At 38.1% G+C, this 21702-nt stretch overlaps 1 long non-coding RNA gene across 1 annotated transcript; it reads right to left on the bottom strand.

Moving 5' to 3' along the window:
• Nucleotides 1-1727: 1727 nt before the first annotated feature.
• On the bottom strand, nucleotides 1728-20606 carry LOC116210646. The gene is made up of 2 exons (XR_004157538.1): nucleotides 20052-20606; nucleotides 1728-2076 (listed from the first exon to the last, which is right to left on the bottom strand). It is a non-coding gene; the product is annotated as an uncharacterized LOC116210646 (long non-coding RNA).
• Between the last annotated feature and the right edge of the window lie 1096 nt (nucleotides 20607-21702).

Here is a 21702-nt window from a genome sequence, read left to right as displayed (position 1 = left end):
CTGGCTTGAAATTTAGCTTTTCGGAAAGTGGTACTTGAGGTGGACTCCTTAGTGGTGCTCAATTTTTTCTCCGGGGAGGGTAGCTGTGCACCCACATTTCAAGCCCTACTCCAACGTATTAAATTATTATATCGGCGAACTTGAGAAATCTGTATTCAACACACTTATCGGGAGGGAAACTCATGCACAAACTGGCTTGCTAGGGGGTTGATTGACTTCCCTTTGGGCACTCATGTTCTCCATTCAGCTCCTAATGAGATCTCACCACTTCTATTAGGCAAAATTTCAGGGGTCTCCATACCCCGTCTTGTTCCCGTTTAATTGCTATTTAGGGCTTTTGCCCCGTACCCACCGAAAAAAAAATATTGTAATCAAAGTTTGTAATTAATGATGAACTTAGGGTTATAATACATAAAACCCACAGAACAAAAGGAATGTTGATTAATGAGGGGTTAGTGGAAAGCGCATTGATTATTGGCCGAAAATCTCGGTCTTCCACGAGTGCTAAAGATGGCATTTATGCCTTGTCTTGTCGGCTTAATTGATAGCATTGATTTCTTAAAGGCATGACAACTTGGCCAGATTAAGAGTTTCTTTCTATACGGGTTATATTGGATTAGGACTCAAATTCAACTTGGATTTGAGAGATCTTTGATTGGTTGGTTATCGTGAAGCCACAATTATCCCTCGCAATAAAATAAGTATAAATTAATGTTATATATTTTGACATATGTCTAAAATAACTAAAGTATCTTTAGAGTGAAGTAAATAATATTTAATTTTAAGTTGATAAATTTTTGTTTACCCAAAAAAGAAAAAATCGATCCGATTTTTAATACAAGTTCTAACGCCTTCAGCAAACCGCACTCACAACCATGATTGTTGGACTATTCATAGCTAGTATTAGTAATAAAAGCCGTGCTATACGGAGCCGAATAGAACATAAAGTTCAAATTCTACGGCATTCTTCTAAAAGATTCCAAACGCTCCTGATGGGTCATAGTACTCTCCCTTGTTTTCTCTTGCCTCTTAAATTGTACTACCTAAGATGTGAACTCATGCAATCGACATTATGCCAACAATATATATATATGCAAAAGAAGGAAATCAGACATTGCCTTATTTAACTGATTGGAGACCGAACATGACGTGAGAAGTCAACATAAGTCGGCTAGCTAGATACTGTAATGAACTTTCTTTTGTATTTATCAGCGAAAGAACGAAGGCATGCATTAGACTCTTCTTATTTGTTGGTTTCTGCAACCATGAAATGGGGATTCTGATAAGCTAATACCGTCCATGAACGACACAAATCTCAGTGAGATCAATTAAGCCTAAGCCTCTTCATATATCAATTGCAAGCATAAGTGAGTTGAACTTATAACACATGCCCAAATTCGCTCATATAATCACTCGACTGCCAAAGTGATTTGTTTTGTGTTACTTGTTTCCTTGCATATCTTCTTACGTGCTTGGCTAAAAGGAGTAGGCAAAATGCTCTGGAGCTCGCATAATTCATGAAGATACTATTCATGCAAATTGACATGCTAAATTAAAGACAGTTTCTCTTTTATCAAATAGTTCGGCGTTAGTGCACGAGCAACCACCAAAGTGAAAAATTTTACGAACACGAAAAGCTAATTAAATGTACTGATAAATCAGAATTCAATTGCTTCTATCATGTAGAAAGTTTAATGTGAGACTCTGATGTATGTCTAGAATTAATGTTGGAGCTATCATGAAATAAATGAAATATATATATCTTGATTGCACATGACATTCAATTTATATGATCCAACTTAGAAGAACGTGTCTCCTCGAAGGGCCACAAACTTAGACTCTAATACGTTAAAAAGAGGCAATGATTCATCCTAAATATGTCTTTTTGCTTGAAGAACACATTCATGTTCGACCAGGAAAAGGAAAGAGACACATTCATGACTTTCACCAACCTCCTTTTCTGCCCATTATATTGTCCTTGCTCTTGCTCGGTTGTTTATGATCGATGGTGGCTTCTTTGGCCACGGTTGGAGGCAAAAAGCTCAGTTGTTATGGATGCTTTTAGGTTGCACAGCACTGAAAGATAATCATAGTTGAAATGTTAGATGCAAACTGCAGTGGTTACATATATTTTAAGTAATGTGATATATATGATGTCTTGCTGCTAAACAGTTTAGTAATACATTGATTCGGTGTGCAACATTTAATATTTGGAAGTCTGACTAGCACCAACTACTCCAAGTTCGAGTTAAGCGAGTCCATTAAGGGGTAAAACTCTTCTAATCATGAATTTTCACCATTTATAGGATTCGAATCCGAGACCTTGCTTAAGGGAATAAATGCTTAACCACCTCAACCAAATTACGTTGGTAGAGATAAGGTTATAATGCATAGGCATTTTCCCACAATTTGAACCATGGGGACAAGGCTTCAATTCTCACTAGTTGAGCTCATGTATCCTATTCTTTCCACTTTCTGTATCTACTACACTAATCAGACTCCCTTGTTATTTTAATGAACATAACGAAAATAAAACCGAATATGATAAAGGATCATACTATAATATAAGAGAAAATTTTATTTCCACTGTAAAACAGAAAAATTAGATTATATATTCACACTTGTTATTCGATGTCAAGTATTTTTTTCTGTTACAAGGAAGTTTTATGGGTCTAATATAAAAAAAATAAAAAATCTGGTAAATAAAAAAACAGATAGTCCAATTATGAGAATCAAGTATGAAATCAGAAGATGATCGGACGAAAATATGTGTTACTGCATACACCCCTTTCTCCTTGACACCAATCGCTTATCAGCCAAAAACATCCTTCTGTTATTATACCTTCCTAACAACAGGTACTACTATTAGAACGTAAGAAAGTTCAGTATCGAAAAAGAATGAAGTATGAGTTATATATAACTCATGTTTATTGCATTCTCTGAAAATATATCGATTTCTTTTGCCTGCCCCACCTCCATTATCCAAATCCTACGTCCTTCTCTGTCCTTCTGTTGTCACATTTTAAAGCATATCTGGTCTGTCACAAAAAAGAAAAAAGTAGGATCTTTTTTGCTGGGCAAAAGAAGTAGGATCTTAATACGTTGGAAATGGGTTTGAAAATTGACTTATCTTAGTGGGTGAGTCTGAGAGGAGCTTAGCCGTCACAAACAGTGCCTAACAATGCCTTGATGACTCTCTCTTACCACTATGTGATTTTGAATTCGATTCTTATTGACCTGATCTTTCATGCCCCATTAGTTCCATATTTTGCCTCCGGGCCTTATGTGTTACCAGAAAAAAAAATATTAATTACCAGCTACATATATGTAAATGATGCTCTGTTTGACTAATACTGTGAGGTCCATCTAAATCTGACAGGGTTTAGGTATACATTTGTATCCTTTTTTTTTTACCCAGGGTGTTCGGGTTTAGCCCGATTAATCCTCGGGGCTCCGTGAAGTCCAAGCAGCGCACGAAGTGGATAATCATGCCAAAGATGCTCCAATAGTTCTAAGTGGTTTTGAACTCGAGATCGGATGAATATATGAGCTCCTCTTAACCTCTAATCAAACCCCTTGGAGTTAGGTATACATTTGCACCTTAACATTAATTCATCACAAAATGTTTAACGGATTAGAGCTACAAAATTGATGCAGAATATGCAAGATTAATGAGAGGAAAGGGGGGAAAAAAGTGACATGGATACATACAAATTTAAGATTAGAGATAAATAATCAAATTATATAAAATATATATATATATATTTGCAAAGAAAATTTAAAAATAAAAATAACAAAAAAAGGAATCTAATCAATGAATTAAGTTGTAAACATTCTAAAACTAACATCCTTCCAGTGTGTAACTGCCAAACTATCAAAAGAAACATCCTTCAAGCGTGCAGGTCCATCCAGGCCGGGCCAGGCCAGGTGGGCCTTTTCATGAACATGGACGGGCTTGAGCTGATGACTTAGTAGTGCAGACACCGGGCTTGGGCGGGCCTCGTGGGGCCCAAAAAATTTGCCATTCGAGCATCAACATTTATCGAACTTTAAGCAGTCGATATTTGGCCCAAATATCACCATCTATCAAAAAAAATTTCCAAACATATATTTGGCCCAGATAGTCGTAAAATCACAACGTCTGTAAAATAGAGGCCAAAAATTAGGCACCCTTTTTATTTTTAAAGTTTTTATACAGAAATTTCCTAGTTTTTTTTTCTAGAATATTTTTCCCAATAAAAGGTATTTTTACGAACTAGAAATTTTGTACTTTTAGCCGATACAAAGATTAGTTTGTAAGATGTAGACTTTTCTTTCCAAATTTTAACTATATGAAATTAGTTTGGTTACCGGATAAGTAAAAATAAAATTGAGGGTTCTATTCGTCATTTGACCAAAGGAAAAAAAAAAGAACCAATTCATGATAACAAATGTATGACTGATGTGGACATAAAAATTTCATAGGAAAATAACCATCACTTTTTCTAGCATTTTATTTTCAGCAATCAGATTATGATCAACTTATCACAGTTAAGTGCCAATTGCATGAAAACCATCTCGTCCGATTTTATTGTCGATTTTGTCACCAACTTTCGCTCTTATCACGAAAAAAACCACATTCTTTTGTGTCAATTCATGCCATTGCATGTGCGTTACGCTATCCATGGAAATGATGACGCAATTCCCATGTCAACTTTCATTGCAGGCAAATAAAAGAAAAACTTAAAACACTGAAAAAAAAAAACAAAGTGCAATTAAAAAAAATCTAGAAACTAGTCAAAATTCTCAAAAAAATTGAAGATAATCCAAAAAAGTAAATATAAATATAAAATTAGAGAGAGTTTATAAAAGTATAGAAAAAAAAAGTAAAAAGGTTCTCAAAATTAGAAGAATGTAAAAAGTAATTTTTGTAAATAACAAAGTAAAGAAAATTCAAAAACTTAAGGAAACGGTACTAAAACCAAAATATTACAACTGACGAGAAGTATTAGAATATTAAAATCTTAAAAGTAAAATAAAATATGTTATTTAGACAATAAAATATGAAAAGATGAATTGTCACTCCAGTCTCTAGTTTGGGATGGAAGGAGAGATGGGTTTGTGTGTCTCAATCCAAGGTAAGACAATAATTTCTGTCTCAATAAGCGTCGCTTCTTTTAGGCTGAAATTCCTTCTCAATGTTTGCCTCTATCTATTCGATATAAAAATAATAGAATTGGGCTTCTGATTCGTTTCACCAAAATATATTATCTGCATCATTTGTCTTTCGATTGCGAACCCGAACCATGCTCTAAGGTTTCAATCTTCTCCATTCCCAAGCTCTAGGAGGCCCCAAACTTCTCCAAATTAAAGGATTACCTCGAGATCATCAATCTGATGGTCGAGCGAACCAGCGAAAAATAACATTGTCGGCAATGTATTCTAAAAACACCGGTTTGGATGCTGTCTGGGCTCCCTGTTTGCTTTGTATGTCGCTAGATGATTTTGTATGTTCTTCTGTTATTTGCTTGAATTATCTGTCTATCTCTGTTGACTTGAGAATGAATAGCAATTTGCTGCTCTGTTGAGCCCTCTTCTATATCGATGCTCAAGTCGTAATCTGGATTGTTGTAGATAGGCGTTGCCTGAACTGGTGATCCAAAATGGGGTGTTGACACGGATCCTTTATCTTCCTCTTTGTCTTCTCCTTTCTTCCTCTCCATGCTTCGTTAAGCTTTTACTGTTATCTAAACCCGGCCCCTCTTCATCCTTCTGCTTAACGATTGTCTATTTCCCTACTTGCGTCCATCCCGGCCCTTACCAGTCCTAACTCTTCTTAAGAGTAGCTGATTTTCATTTCCCACTTCCACATCGAAGTCAAGAAGTAACTTCTCCATCCAATTTCATGTTGCGTTGTCGAATTAGTTATCAAATCCGGCAATTAGGGTTAATAGTGTTGTTTCCTATACCATTCATGATGGTAGAAATTCGGATTTCAAGTGGATGTGCTTGTTCTATGGTAGAAATCCTGAACTGCTCCATCGAATTTCATGTTGTTCCTGTTATGTGGTTGTGGTCTGTGAAATTTTACTACTAATCCGGCATTTACCCTGTCTTTTGTTGCGACATTGAGCGTCACTGTGGTGCTGCCTTTAAGCTTGTTTGTTGTTGCGACATTAAGCTTATTTGTGGTTTCGCCATTGAGCTTGTCTATGGTTGCGCTTCCATGCTTGTTATCTCCAACGCAAAAGCACCAGTACTATGCCTCCCATGTTTTTTTGATGCTTAAGGCAATGCTTGGATGCACCACCAGTTTCCTGTGCTGTTGAAATGTTCTTATAAGCTTCTAGTTGTGTTAATATATGTGAATATGGTGTTGTTCCATGGATGTTAATAAAAGCTTCCATTTGTGTTAATAAATGCAAATATGACTACCAATATTGTTATAATATGCTCTGTAAGTTGTCGATATAGCTCTGCCCTAAAGATGGCTCTCAAGGGTGAAGGTGTAGTCGAATGGAATGAGAAATTACAGAATGCTTTCATTAACATCATGCTTGAGAAGTTGAGAAGGACGCATACAACATCTTGAAAAGGGAGGGTTGGGAATAGATGAATACGGAGCTGGTAGAGCAATTCCCTGGCATCATTCCCGACCCACGAAGTTGCAACAGAAAACATAGAGGTTGATGATACAATATAAGCACTTCATAGAGCTGATCCAACATATGGAGGTCGGTTGGGATGCCATAACCAACACCGTAAAGGCGAGTCTTGATGGTTGGGACAAGTTTATCAAGGTATAATAGCGATCGTTGATAGTTCTACTCTTTCAATGTGCCTCCTTTGAACCAAACTAGTTCTTACTGAGCAAATTTCGCGTGTTTTGAACACGATGAAGCACAACAACTTCAAGACTTTCCGGTCCATAGGCTGCAAGCATTATGCCGCGTTGGTTGAATTGTTCAGATCATCGACAGCAACAGGTGCCTTACGTATTTCACCCACCGACCCACTGAAGAGCCCTGGAACTTACGAACGCATGGAAGAGCAATTTCTAGCGGCACAGACAAGCTGTGGGAAAGAACCAATCGATCTGGAAGAGGGCTCCGACGATAGCAATGACTTGGTTTGTAAGGTTCAGGAGTCTGTCGTTTCAGCGTCTCGTCGTCGTGTGCGGAAAAGAGTTTCCACCACGACTTCGCAATTATAGGAGTGCATCGACTTGTTCAAGTCCAGTCTGAACATGAAGAAGAAAGAGTCTACCCCTCCGAAATCTAAGAGAAGCAAATTCGTGACGAGCTCGGAGAAACCAGCGAAGAACAGCATCAAGGAGGCCATGACTTTGCTCAAGGACATGAAGGACACCATTTTCGTAGACAAGTATCTCGCGGCAGCGTCCGTATTACCGATGGGACAACGCGACGTATCTTCATGTGCTATTACGATCAGGCTAAGCGGGAATGGTTGCGTCGCCTTGTTGGCCCTTGAACGGACACGATGCATCTACTCTTTTGTTTGTTATGTCTGTTATTGTTATTTTGTTGTGACATTGACCAAACCCTTATTTTGCATTTGTTATTTGAGTAATGCTTTGCTTGGATTGGTTTCATTTTAACTATGTGATTGTCTCTCATATGTCTCTTTTATGGCTGCTTTTGCTATTGCATTTGTTTTATGCTTAAAACCATCTTCCATTCAACATATCGTGTCAATTTTTGATAATCTCCTATACTATTTATCGATATAATTGGTAATGCTCAAGAGAACACATGATGCCAAGGCACGGGAGTTCTTCACGAAATGATAATGAATCAAGCGACGAAGAAGACTACGGCACAAAACGTTGGTTCCTCATTATGGCGAAGCACATTACATCAGTCGAAGAACAGATTCGACAGAACATTCCATGTAGAAACTCACGCCTACAAGGCAGATAGTATACGATCGAAGTCTCTAGGAATAACATCAAGTGTTTCGAGAATTTCAGGATGGATCCGCACGTATTTCATAATCTGTGCGATACGCTAAGAACATAGGAATGGTATTACTGTCGAGGAGATGGTCAGAATGTTCTTATTGGTACTAGCCCACAATACGCGATTTGTTGTGGTTGTCGAACAGTTTCAACATTCTAAGGAGACGGTGTCACGGGTATTCAGAATAATACTTTAATAAATTCATGCGTTGGCACCAATGTCAACACCCCATTTTGTCTCACCCATTCATACAATGTCCATCAATAGCAATTCATGCCATGACTTGAGTATCGATAAAAAAAAAAAAGCTTGACAGAGCAGTGAATTGTTATTCATTCTTAAGTCAACAGAGACAAACAGATGATTCAAGCATACGACATAAGAACTTACAGAATCATCCAGCGACATACGGAGCAAACAGAGAACCTAGACAACTTCCAAACCGGCATTTTCAGAATACAATACATACAGTGTTATTTTCTACAGGTTCACTCAACCATTAGAAAATATCCAATATTGGACTCCGAAAATCCCTCACAATGCCAAACAAATGAAAAGTGTCTTCAAACACATTTTGCAAATCTACTTTATATAGAGCAATATTTTGAATACAGAAAACGCCAGTTCACCAGAGAAAAGTTAATACCCGATGTCAGATGCAGTCACATCCAGCAATTATACAGAGCATGATCATTGCTTCAGATTGTCTCTCGGAAGTCACACAGACTCCTCGAATGACTCCCGAGCAACAGATTAAGTATACCTTTCAACGAAAAATCATATCCGGAGACTGGTTTGACAGAACATCTGCAAACCAAGTTAGCCAAGTATTGCCCCAGAAGCTACAGCGGACAAACGCAATTGGGCAAATCAGACCCCAAAATCCCTTTCAGTTACCCGAATGACTTCCGAAGAGTAGAAAAGAAGGTTTTCAACGAAAATTCATAATCGGAGGTCCCTTTCACGAAAACTTAACGTCAGATGATTGCCCAACATAGTGTTCTACTCATCCTAAGGCTCAGTGTGAAATCCTCAAACGGAATTGCACAATTTATCTAGGCCCTCAGAACAGTGCTTTTAGGGTCTCAGATGCAATTTTTCAATCCTTCGATGTCTGTTCTAAACAAATAGAGATCGCAGCGATCTCTAGTTCGCCCAAGCAACTCCGAAAGCATTATGAGAAATCTGACTTCGGACCCCTAGGACATCTCCGGCTCACATTGGCAATACCGACTTATTGATAAATTATTTGGTCTAATTGACAGTGTACGTCAAAATGACCAACGCAAAATGCAGACACGAGATGTGCATTCAGAAATGACTAACTTTGCTCTGATCGCCTAAAACGAGTGTACGGATCCGAATGTGCTCTCGTTAGGACTCGTATGAGCGCTTTTAGATCACGCGGCTTAGGTGTGTCCACCTTCTCGGGGATGCGTGATTGACACCCGTGAGAAGGAGTCGCGACTTACCATTTTACGACTCGAAAGTCGAGGACCGGTAAGTTACTCGGGTCTAGGGGTAGTGATACACTTAGTTTTTCAAAGGCATTGATTTGTGTGGAACCGGAAACTCCGAGTTCGAGGGTTCATGTTACGTACGGGCCTATATCCCGTACGCCCTTTCGGTATTCTAGTTTGCTAGGTTTGCAGTTTTATTTCATTTACCGCATGAATTAAGTTGCACTCGACTTACACGTTTTGACACCGAAAATTTGGTGAACTAAACGCTATCGGTTGAATAGCCGAGAAAGAAGTAAATTCGTATGTCGGGAAATCAGTTTACTATCTCGCCTTACAGTTCATCAAATCATGATGGTTGAATTTCTGCGTGAATCGGAACTGCAAGATCTTGATATTACTCTTGTCAAGGCAGGCATTGGATCGATTCGATTAGTTTAACTCTCGGACCGTTCGCTCACTGATTGAGATTTTTACAAAATGAATGTACAAAGTAAAATCCTTACAATGCTCTAAAAAATAATAAAAATAAATTACAAATAATTGAATCCTAGTAAGTTAGCGTTCGGTTATTATTCCGCTCTGACTCGCCGTGAGTTCAGGAAAAATCGAAAACTGAAATTCAAATGCGCTTTCAGTGAATGAGGCGTTGTACCACGTGACTGATGGTTAGGGCGTTGAACCCTAAGTGCAATTCATCCTATAGGTCGGGCTTGACTCACATGGACAAACATTAACAGAAATGTAACAAAGAGCATGCAGATAACAGATAATGTGTTTGTTATTGTCAAATGTTTGTGGATTAACAAATTATTAACCCATGGGTATTTTTGCAAGCAAATGCCATATGTTAAATAGACAGACGCATGTAAAATATTTTTGCATTCGACTTTGTTTCAAGGACTAGACAGACATGGTATCTATAATCAAGTTCTTTATGTGTGGATTGCTTTTAAAGTTGTTCTGTATTGTGACACTGAAATTCCACTGAATTAGTCAAACTCCTATTTTGATTCTAGATTTAGAACCTAGAGTTCCACCAAACTATTATCTAGTGTTTGGTCTGGTAGAGTGAAAGGTTAATAAGCATTTTGCATATTTTGTGACAGAGATAACAGTTCTAGTTATCCGAATCTACGATAGGATAACAGAAACTCATCAAGTAGATAAGAAAAGGCTTTGCAGATAAACCTGCACCTGAACAAGTAGCATATTCTTATCCTAATACTATAGTATTTCTATCAAGCTAACCCTAATGGTGTCGCTAAATTGTGAAAAAGACGATTTTGCTCTTTATTTGAAAATTATTTTTAGAAAAGGAAAACATCGCAGTACGGGCCACCTCGGCCTGTAGCCAGTGTCGACCAATTCCTGGATCGTCTAGGGTTATGCAAGAACCCCGAAAAAAGTCAAAGAACCAGTCGATCTAACCGGAAGTGAACTAGAAAGATCTTATGTATCCTGACTTGAGTTACTTGAAATCAGGTAAAAACTCAAGTTGAGACACATAAGTCCTTTCTAGACGTCTGTGCTACATCTGACCGTGCGTTTCAGGTTTTGAAATAGGCAATTTAGAAAAGGACATTAATGTCATTTGATAACTTATCGACGCTAGTTATCAATTAACTGTCAATTCATGCAAACTTATCAGTGCCAAGTGAACTTAATCATGTAAATGTCCCAAATAACCAGTTTGTGAACTTATGACTTGTTAATTATTGTCGAATGCAGTAAATATGCGGGTTACAAATAATCAAACAGATCATGAATTGATCCATTGAATGAAGTATGAACATCCAAAAAGCTTAATTTAATGAAAATAATTCATGGCACGACAATCTAGACTGGTCTGAAAGGTCGAAGATAATTTGGTCAAAATGACCAAAATACCCTCGGAACCCAAATGGCCCCAAAAGAGTCATCGATACATGAATCCATGCATTTTGTTTGGAAAATATATTCCAAAAGAGATTTTAATGCAGGATTTGTGATGTTAAAATTGCAAATTACACAAAATTTGAGATATAGATTTCATCGAGGTAAAGATACCGTTCTTGACCAGAATAAAGTCAAAGAATTCTCGGCTCTTTCCTCTTGAAGATAGCCGTAAGTTCCCTTGACCTGTTTCGGGTTTCAAGATGGTTTCTGTAACCGGACTTCATGGATGCAGGAAAACATAAACACTCGAAAAGTGACTTAAATCGGGGCAAGGAAACTGGTTATAACCCGAAGAACCAAAACAGGCTCACGGCCACCTTTCCTTAAAGGGAAAATGTGAGCTCCCTAGGTCTTTCCGGTTTAAAACGGTCTCCCTAACTTCAATTTAAATATTTCCCGACATGCTAGCATGTCACACGATAATAAATATGCATGATATAACGTAAAAACGCATAAAAGTATGAACTTTGTATGCAACCCGATCTAGGACCACCTTATAACCCCACAAACGCAAATAAAATGTAAATGTCTTAACTCTTTCTAAGTCGAAAAAGGTTATACCTAGTCCCGGGATGCGTGATGAGACCACTGGAAGTCGGGTCTAGTGAATAAGAGTCGGTTTAAGGTTGGATTTGGGCTGAATTGAGCTAGACAGACCCGACCGAGCACTGGTAGACCCGATTGGCACCCGGGAGAAAACAAGTCGGTTCAGGCGACTCAGGTGGCTTTTCGGAGAGTGCTCAACTGTTCCGGATAGCTAAGAGGATGCTTAACGACCCTACGGTGATTTTAGGAGGAGAGCACGCGTAGATTTTTCGAAAATTGAGAGTAAAGCCGAGTTAACAAAACATTAACAGACTGAACTAGGTCAAAACAGACCCGACTGGCAATCCGGAAAGAAACGGTTCTCCTTGAGGCTCCCGGTGGTATTTTGTTGCAAGGTCGGTCGCTCCCGACTCTTAAGAGACCCCCGGAGGTGGCTGCGGTGGTCATTTAGTTCCAGAGTTGTCGGGTTGATCCGTATAGCCCTGCAAGGATCACGAAAAATAGAGCACGTCCAGAAACAGACCCGACTGGGTAGTTTTCGAGTTAGACGTCACCACTTGTGGTTTTCGATGGAATTTTGCTACAAGGTCAGTGGGTCCCAACTCCAAAGAGACCCTCGGAGGTGACCGTGGTGGTCGTTAGAGAAAAAGAGTCTCGGGTCAATTCGATCTACAAGGAAAACGCAAAGACAGTCAGAAAATTCGACCCAACTGGGTAGTCGTATTGTTTTTTGTGTTGGGTCAAAACCAGAGGGTTTTTCTAGGATCTCTGGACTCCTAGACACCCTTAGGTCATGTAGGTAGGTGGTTGATGGGTTTTGGCAGCTCAAACTGACCCGGAAGGGTGAGAAACCCGGGTAGGAACTTTTGACCCAAGAAGGACAAAAAAACATTTTGGTTCTGTGGTGGGCTGATTCTATGGCTTAGAGGTTTTAAACTTAAAATCTAACTTCGAAAATGGACTGAGAAGGGGTCGAAAACATGTGAGATATGAAGTTTGGTAAAGTGTGGTTTTAAGCCGGGATAGTGATCACCATGATCCTGACTTAAGTCTTGAGGGTTTTTACTTAGTTTTTGCTAAGTTCTTGCTTGCTGGATTACTGCGGTTCGCTTGAGGGTTTTGAGAGATTTTGAAGAGTGAAATGCTAGAGAGATGGCAAGGAAGATGTTGTGATTAAATTAATGACATTTGCGCAATATATAGGCAAAGCTTAAGTGCAATTAAGGGCAATGATTAGGGGCATCCGAATTTATTAATGAGGATGGGGATGAAGACTTCTTCAAAATGCATTAATGAAGAAGAGCCAAATACATTGATGAAGGTAGAGTATGATCTTGGTATTGTAAGCTTGATATTTTTAGAGGAGATAAGGCAAGTTGGCAAGGAGGAAGAGGTTAAAGGGAAGGGCGGTTTGGGCAATGGATGGGCGGCTAAGGCAGTCCATGGGTCTCACAGATCATAAGGGAAAGTTCGGGACGAAGTTCGGGTCTCGATTAATAGCGTGTTTAAGGTTCGTAACTCAAACGAACGTCGAATTGTCAATGTGCGCGCGAAAACGGTTCAAACGAGAAAAAAAATTGCCCATTTTGCATAAAAGAATGCTCATGTGGTTTTTAGCCTTAGAAGTCGATTTTGCTCGTTTCAGACGATCAAAGCAAAGTTAGCCATTTCTGAATGCGCATATTGTATCTGCATTCCGCATTAGTCATTTTGACGTGCATTGTCAATCAGACCGAATAATTAACCCTTAAGTTGGTATTGCAAATGTGAAGCCGGAGACGTCTTAGGAGTCCGCAGCTTGATTTCTCAGATTACTTTATGAGTTGCTTGGATGATTCGGAGATCGGTACTATCTTTGTTCGTTGAGAACATACCTCGAAGGATTGAAAAATTACATATGAAACCCTAAAAGCACTATTTTGATGGTCTAGATGAATTGTGAAATTCCGTCTAAGAATTTCACACTAACCCTTGGGACGAGTAGCACTATGTTGGCCAATCATCTGACGTCAAGTTTTCGCTAAAAGGACATCCGATTATGAATTTCTGTTAAAAACGGTCATTTCTGCTTTTCGGAAGTCATTCGGAAAACTGAAAGGGATTTTGCAGTTTGATTTGCTCAATTGCTCTGTCTGTTGTAGTTTTTGGGGCAATGCATGGCTAACCTAGTTTGCCGATGTTCCATCGTACCAGTCTCCGGATATGGTTTTCCCTTGAAAGGTATGCTTGTTGTCACTCGGGAGTCATTCACGGAGTCTGTGTGACCTCCGGGAGACAATTTCAAGCAATGATCATGCTTTAAATAATTGCTGGATGTGACTGCATCTGACATCGAGCATTAACTTTTCCCTGATGAACCGGCGTTTTTGGACTCCCATTAAAAAGTTGTCTGTATTTAGAAAATTGCTTTGTATGTAACAAATAATCTACGAAATGTAATTGAAAATATTTTTCATATGTTTGGCACCGCAAGGGATTTTTAGAGTCCAATATTAATTATCTTTTGATGGTCGAGCAAACTAGCGAAAAATAACACTATCGGCGATGTATTCTGAAAACACTATTTTGGACGCTGTTTGTGCTCCCTATTTGCTCTGCATGTTGTTGGATTATTCTGTATGTTCTTATGTCATGTGCTTGAATCATCTGCTTGTTTCTGTTGACTTGAGGAAGAATAGCAATTTGCTGCTTTGTTGAGCCTTCTTCTATATGAGTACTCAAAGTCATGGCGTGAATCACTGTTGATGCGCATTGTATGAATCGGTGAGTCAAAATGGAGTGCTGACAACAAGTAAAATCGATTTCCGAGCCCAAAAACCACACAAGCATTCCTTTAGGCAAAATGGATGATTTTGGGCTCGTTTGAACCGTTTTCGCGCGCACAATGACAATTCGACGTTCGTTTAAGACACGAACCTCGAACATGTAATCAATCGAGACCCGAACTTCGTCCCAAACTTCCTTCAAGGCCCGTGGGACCCACAGCCTACCCTAGGACAACCACAAATTACCATTGCCGCCCCTCCTCCCTTGGCTTCTTCCTCCATGCAACTTGTCATTTTCTTCAAAATATCTAACCTATAATTCCTCTTCAACACTCCATCTTCATCAATGCACTCATCCCTTCTTCATATTTTGAAGAAGTCTTCATCCCTATCCCCATTAGCAAATTCGGATCCCCCTAATTATTGCAATTAATTGCACTTTTCTTGCTTAATTGCAGTTAAACTTTGCATATATATTGCCCAAATGTCATTAACTTAAACATACATCTTTTAGCCATCTCTCTCAAGCTTTCTCACTCTTCAAATGCTCTCAAGAGTTTGAACAAATCGCAGCAAGCATTCAGCAAAGAGAAGACCAAGCAAAACTCTCAAGAACTTAAGTCGAAATCATGGCGTTCACCATCCCGGCTTAAATCCAAACTTGACCAAATTTCATGTCCCACATGTTTCCAACCCCCTCAGTGCATTTCTGAAGTTAAACTTTAATTTTAAAGCCTCTAAATCATAGAACCAGCCCACCACAGAACTGAGCTGTGTTTGGTCCATTTCGGGTCAGATTTTTCAACCCGAATTTCCTAACCTTACGGGTCGGTTTGAACTGCCACAACCCATCAAACACCCCCCCACATGACCCTAGGGTGTCAAGGATTCGAGAAACCCCAGGCTAACCCGCTGGTTTTGGCCCAACAAGAAAGTTCATCCCGACTGCCTAGTCGGGTCGAATTTTCTATCTGTCTTTGCGTTTTCCTTGCAGAACGGGTCGACCCGAGACACTTTTCTTCGAACGACTACCACGGTCGCCTCCGGAGGTTTCTTAGGAGCCGGGAGCCACCAACCTTGCAACAAAATACCATCGAGAGCCACCATTATGATGTCCGACCCGAGAACTACCCAATCGAGTTTGTTCATGGATGTGCTCTATTTTTCGTGATCTTTGCGGAGTTATACGGGTCAACCCGACAACTCTGGAACCAAACGACCACTGCAGCCACCGACCTTGCAGCAAAATACCACCGGGAGTCTCCGGGAGAGCCGTTTCTTTCCGGACTACCAATCGGGTTTGTGGTTCAGTCGATTCTGTTATTTTTTCTGATTACCAAACTTTGCTCTTGATTTTCGAAAAATCTACGCGTGCTCTCCTTCCGAAACCACCGCAGGGATGTTAAGCATCCTCTTGATTTTCCAGAATAGTTGAGTACTCTTCGAGAAGTCGCCGAGCTGTCTGAACTGACTTGTTTTTCTCTAAAGTGTCCAATCGGGTCGAAATAGCTCCAGATGGGCCTGTAGCTTCCATTCAGGTTTGTTAGAGCCAAAACAGCCCGAAACCGATCCAACACTGGTATAACCCGACTTTTACAGTCTCATCCCGCATCTAGGAACTAGGTATAACCATTCCCGACTCAGAGGAGTTATGACTTTTATATTTTTGTTGTGTTTATGAAGATACATGGTGTTTCAAGCATGATTTACTTGCAAGATTTAATTTTTATGCAATTTTCATATTATATCATGCACATTTATCATCGTATTACGTGTTAGCATGTCGGGAAATGTTTAAATCGAAATCAAGCAGACCGATTTAAACCCGAACGACCAAAGAAGCTCACGGGTTCCCTTTAAGGAAAAGGTAAACATGACCCCTTTGTTGGTTCTTCGAGTTATACCCGATTTCCTTGTCCCGACTTAAGTCGTTTTCCCGAATTTTTATGTTTTCCCGCATCCATAAATAACGTGTTTGTGTATGTTTGTATGTTTAAATGCATTTTTCAAATCATGGCGATACTGACTTTGTTAAATACGTGTCATTTATCGTGTTTAACATTTGAGCATACGAGAAATAGTCGAAATTGGGTTAAAGAGACCGTTTGAAACTCGAAACGAGTCAGAGGAGCTCACGGTTATTCCCAAGAGGAAAGAGCCGAGAGTTCTTTGATCTCATTCGGGGGTCAAGAACGACCTATTTACCTCAATGAAATCCATTTCTCGGATTTTGTGCAAATTGCAATTTCAATATCGCAAATCCCGCGTTAAAATCCCTTTTAAAATATTGTTTTCCAAACAAAATGCATGAATTCATGTATCGATGATTTTTTCGGGATCATTTGGATTCCGATGGTATTTTGATCATTTTGACCAAATTATTCTCGACCTTCCTGGACCCGTCTAGGTTGTCGTGCCATGAATTGTTTTTATTAAATTAAACCTTTTGAGTATTCGGACTTCATTTAGTGTATCAATTCATTATCTATCTAATTGTCTGTAACCCGCACATTTACTGCATTCGGCAATAATTTACAAGTCATAATTCACAAATAGGTTAATCGGGACGTTTACACGATTAAATCCACTTGGCATTTATAAGTTTGCATGAATTGACAATTAATTGATAACTCGTGTCAATGAGTTGTCAAATAACATTAATGCCATGTTAAAACTTGTCTATTTCAAAACCCAAAACGCGCAGTCCGATGTAATACGAACGTTTAGAAAGGACTTGATTTGGAATATTGATATTAATGACAAACTTCAAACCGTATCGATAAGGTCAAATCGTTTTAATTTACTAGATGTCACAAAAATACTGAAATCTTTTTCCTTATATAGCACAACGTCAATTTTCCAGTTAAAATATAACAAAAGTTGACGTGGTACTCCACATGCAGGAGGTAGCCAACTACGGATGCCATGTCTATCCAAAGGATTAACGCAAAATAACATGATTTTTACCCATTTTGCATAATCAAACACAATTTTTGAAAACTTTACTAACACTTGACACGATTTTACCTTCGACTTGTGTAAGGTTGTTAGAGAAAATGGTGTCACGTTAGCTTTTTGTTATATTTTTAATAGAAAATTGATGTCATGCTATATAGCGAAAATAATTCAAAATTTTCATGCTATTTGATGAAATTAAAATAAATTATATTGTCTCGTGAAAAAAAATCAAAATAATATCAAAAGAGGGTATAACACGATGACAAATCTCTCATCCGGTGACCAAGAGATTTCAGATTCGATACACAATGAAACTAATTGTGGCCCTTTATCAAATATTTAGAATTTTTATTTCAATTTATTAAACCCATAGACTTTTCTTGTAATAGAAAAAAAAATCAAAATATTGTACTACCCCATTGCTTCATGTAGTTTTTCCCAAAAAAAATAATGATATGCCTCTAAGTTGGGTTGGCTGTCAACCAATCGTCCTCTTTTTTCTTCTTTTCTCTTGGTGTAATAGAATGCTTGGAAAGGGTAAAAATTCTAAAGTACAACTAAAATATAACCAAAAATTTAGAGAAAAAAATTACGTCATGGGTGTTTGGTTTCAGAATAGAGTATACTCTACTCTATCAAATGAAAACAAAATAATTGGAAAAATTAATTATTAAAAAATTGATTATAATAGTGATTAAAAAAAATATGTGAGAGAATTTATAATAAAATTGAATAAAAAGATAAAAAAAAGTAATGAATAATTGAAAAATATTATATTAAAAAATTAATTATAATAATAGTTAAAAAAACATGTAGGAGAATTTATCATTAAATTAGAAAAAATAAAAAAATAAATGATTTATATTATTGAACTTAAGGAAGAGTAAAGTGGACTAAAGTAGAATTATAATTTTTTAACCAAATGGAGCCACCCCTCCTATTTTGTGGGGAGCTTTGCCGAGCTTATCCTCTAAATTTAGAAAAGTTATAATAAGAAAAGTTTCAACATGGCAAAGTTAGAAAATGAAAGATCGCCTAAATTTAGATGAATAAGAGTGTTTGGATTCACAACAATTTTCAACTTAATTCAACTCAACTCCACTTATTTTCAATTCAACATCACAAGCAGGACTTTTAAAAATTTTTAACCATTTAATTCAATTTTTAATATTAAATTCTCTCAACTATTCATTATTTTTTCATAATTCAACACAATCATTACTTAATCATTATTTTCTCTCAATTATTTATTATTTTTCACACTTTTTCTCATAATTCAACAATACAATCATTACAAACCAATTAAAATCAAAACTCAACTAAATTCAATTGTCAATCCAAACATACACAACTTTGTCTCTTCTATCCACCAAAAAGAGACGGAAGAGAGGGAAAACAAGGTTATGATCAATGACGAGAGAGATCAAGAGGACGTTGGACAGAGTGAGGGAGAAGTCAACAGGGGAAACCACTAGGATAAACTTAGAGCCAAACAAATAAAGCCATTTTTATTTTTATTTTCACTTTTTATTAATCTTCTAAATTTTCATTTAATTACAAATAAAATTTTAATCTTTATGACCTTTATCTAATTTTAAAATTTTATTTTGAATTTCTTTCTAAATTTTCTAATATTTCTTAATTAATTGTAACTTTCTCATTTTTTTCCAGTACGTTTCCTTTATTTTTTTATTTTATATTATTTCTCAATTGCATATTCATTTCCCTAATTTTTTTTCTTCTATCTTTAATTAAGGGTTTTTAGGGTACTTCACTTCTGGGTGCTCTCCTAACTTTTCGAAAATCATGTACTTTGCTTTGCCTTTAGGTTCTTTTTAATTTTTTTTAAATCCATTAATCAGCTTTTATTCCTTTTTAAGTTTTTCCAAATATCAGTTTTTACCTTTCTTTACCTCTAATTCCGCTTAGCAGCAACTTAGACACTAGGACGATCCACAAACCTAGAACAGAATATACATGTAATTACGTAAAATTCACATGTATATATGTAACTTTTATAAATAACTAGGAATGTTAAAATATATGTGCTCAATTTACTAGTAATTCTTTATAACAAAAAAATCATTATCTATGTGCATAAAAATTACAATGTCCAAAAAATAATTTACCAGCTTGACATCATGATAAAATAATTATCATTGTTTTCTTAAAAATTTTACTTAATCGTAAATTACACATAAATTCTAATCCTGAGTTAATTTACAATAATTATTGTTTATCTTTTCAATTTATAATAACTACTGTATATCTATTCCTTAATTCATAAAACATTCTAATTAAATTTAATCGCTATAGAAAATTAAATTTATTATTATGTAATTAATTCAATAATTTAATAACCAATTATAAGGAAATATATGGAAAATTCAAATAAAAAAATTTGCTAAAAAAAGGAATGGTTGTACCTGTGCTCGAGGTGGGACATGGAGGGTCGAGGCTGGTGCGAGATCTAGGGATGGATGCGCCGTGCCCGACTTCGCTCTTTTGGAATGAGGACGGGCGGAGCAAGGGGCGGATCTGAGGCAGACACACGCTGGGCCGGATCTGCGGCAGAGCACGGCCAGAGGTCGAGCAGAGAAACGGGCGAAGCTGAGCAGAGGACCAACCGGAGAAGTGGCAGAGGCGCAGAGGAAGCAGCAGTCGAAGCGGTGGCATGCGGAAGAAGCTCCAGATGCAGGGAGGTGGATGGAGGCTACAGGTAGACGCCAAAGCTGACAGTAGACGGAGGCGGGATGTGGAGAGGGAGGAGGCGGGAGAGGAGGTAGGAGGCACGGGGTTGTGCTATGGAAAAGCCTAGTATCGGATCAAGGGTTTTCGACCCCATACCGGCGGGCTAACGAGGGAATGTTCCCTCGGTAACGCCGCCCCATCCTCCCTGGCCCTTTTGTTTTTTAATATATTGACAGAACTACTTACGGTTGGTTCCGGTGGTAATTCTTCTAAAACATTTACCGAGGAACTATCGACGGAAATTTACCTATGGAACTGTTCCGTTAGTAAATTTCGGCGCTAAATCCGCTAATCCTAGTAGTGCAACTGTGCATCATTATGTGCTCCATTTACCTCCACATTAATACTCTTAAAGGAAAATGTCACCTCTTATAGTGTTACAAATTCAAGACAAAAATTATTATAGAAAGAATAAAATGTTTGGCAATGAAGTAAAATTTCATTTAATTTCACTATAAACTTTTCAAAATTTTAAAACGATTCAAATTGTTTTAAATTTTTCAATTTTGCCTCACCCCCTTCTCTCTTCTACACGTTCACGATTCATCGTCTTTCTCCTCCCCTTCCACTGTTCATCGTCCCCAAACCCGCCCGCTCCTTCAACCCGATGAGATCCGGCCCGACCTCACCCTCTCCTTTGACCACCCCTACCCCCACCAAGGCCGCCATCGTCCTCGACGAGGACTCATCCCGCCCTGACCTCCTCACCACCTCTCGCATGGAGCTATGTAGCCTCCTCAACGGCAACAAGAATTCTGAGATATGCGGGTCCCTTGCCTCCTTCGACTGAAATGAGCCCCTCTCCTCCGCGCATTGGGACCTCTAGCATCGACACCACCTTCATTAGCCGCTCCCTCACCTTCTCGCTGCTAATTCAGCCTTCGAAGGTCCTTGCCCATTTCAAAATATGGAACCTCTACTGTTCAACCTTCGAAGGTAGAGGTCCTCGTGCATTCATCCTACAAGGCCTAGCTCTCTTTCTAGGCTAATTACATCTTTCCATCGATGATTTGGGGCTCGATTGAGGCGTTTAGATGAGCAGAGAGAGAGGTCAATCGGGAAGAGGAGAACGTTGTTGAAGAGAGAGACAGTGGAGAAGGAGAGAGAGAGAGAGTGAATTACATTTTGAAATTTTACAAAAGTTTGGATCGTTTTGAAATTTTAAAAAGTTTATAATAAAGTTAAACGGAGTAAACCAAACAGGAAAAGTTGTGACAAAATCGAGAATAAAGTCTAACATGATTATTTTCTGTGTTATTTTGCCCAAAATGAAATCAAACCAGTTCCTAAAGAATTTATCATTTGATAAATCAAGCATCTAAAGAT

This window comes from Punica granatum, chromosome 6, assembly GCF_007655135.1.
Source record: "Punica granatum isolate Tunisia-2019 chromosome 6, ASM765513v2, whole genome shotgun sequence".
In the NCBI taxonomy this organism is placed as follows: Eukaryota; Viridiplantae; Streptophyta; class Magnoliopsida; order Myrtales; family Lythraceae; genus Punica; species Punica granatum.
This window is presented reverse-complemented; position numbering and strand designations above follow the sequence as displayed.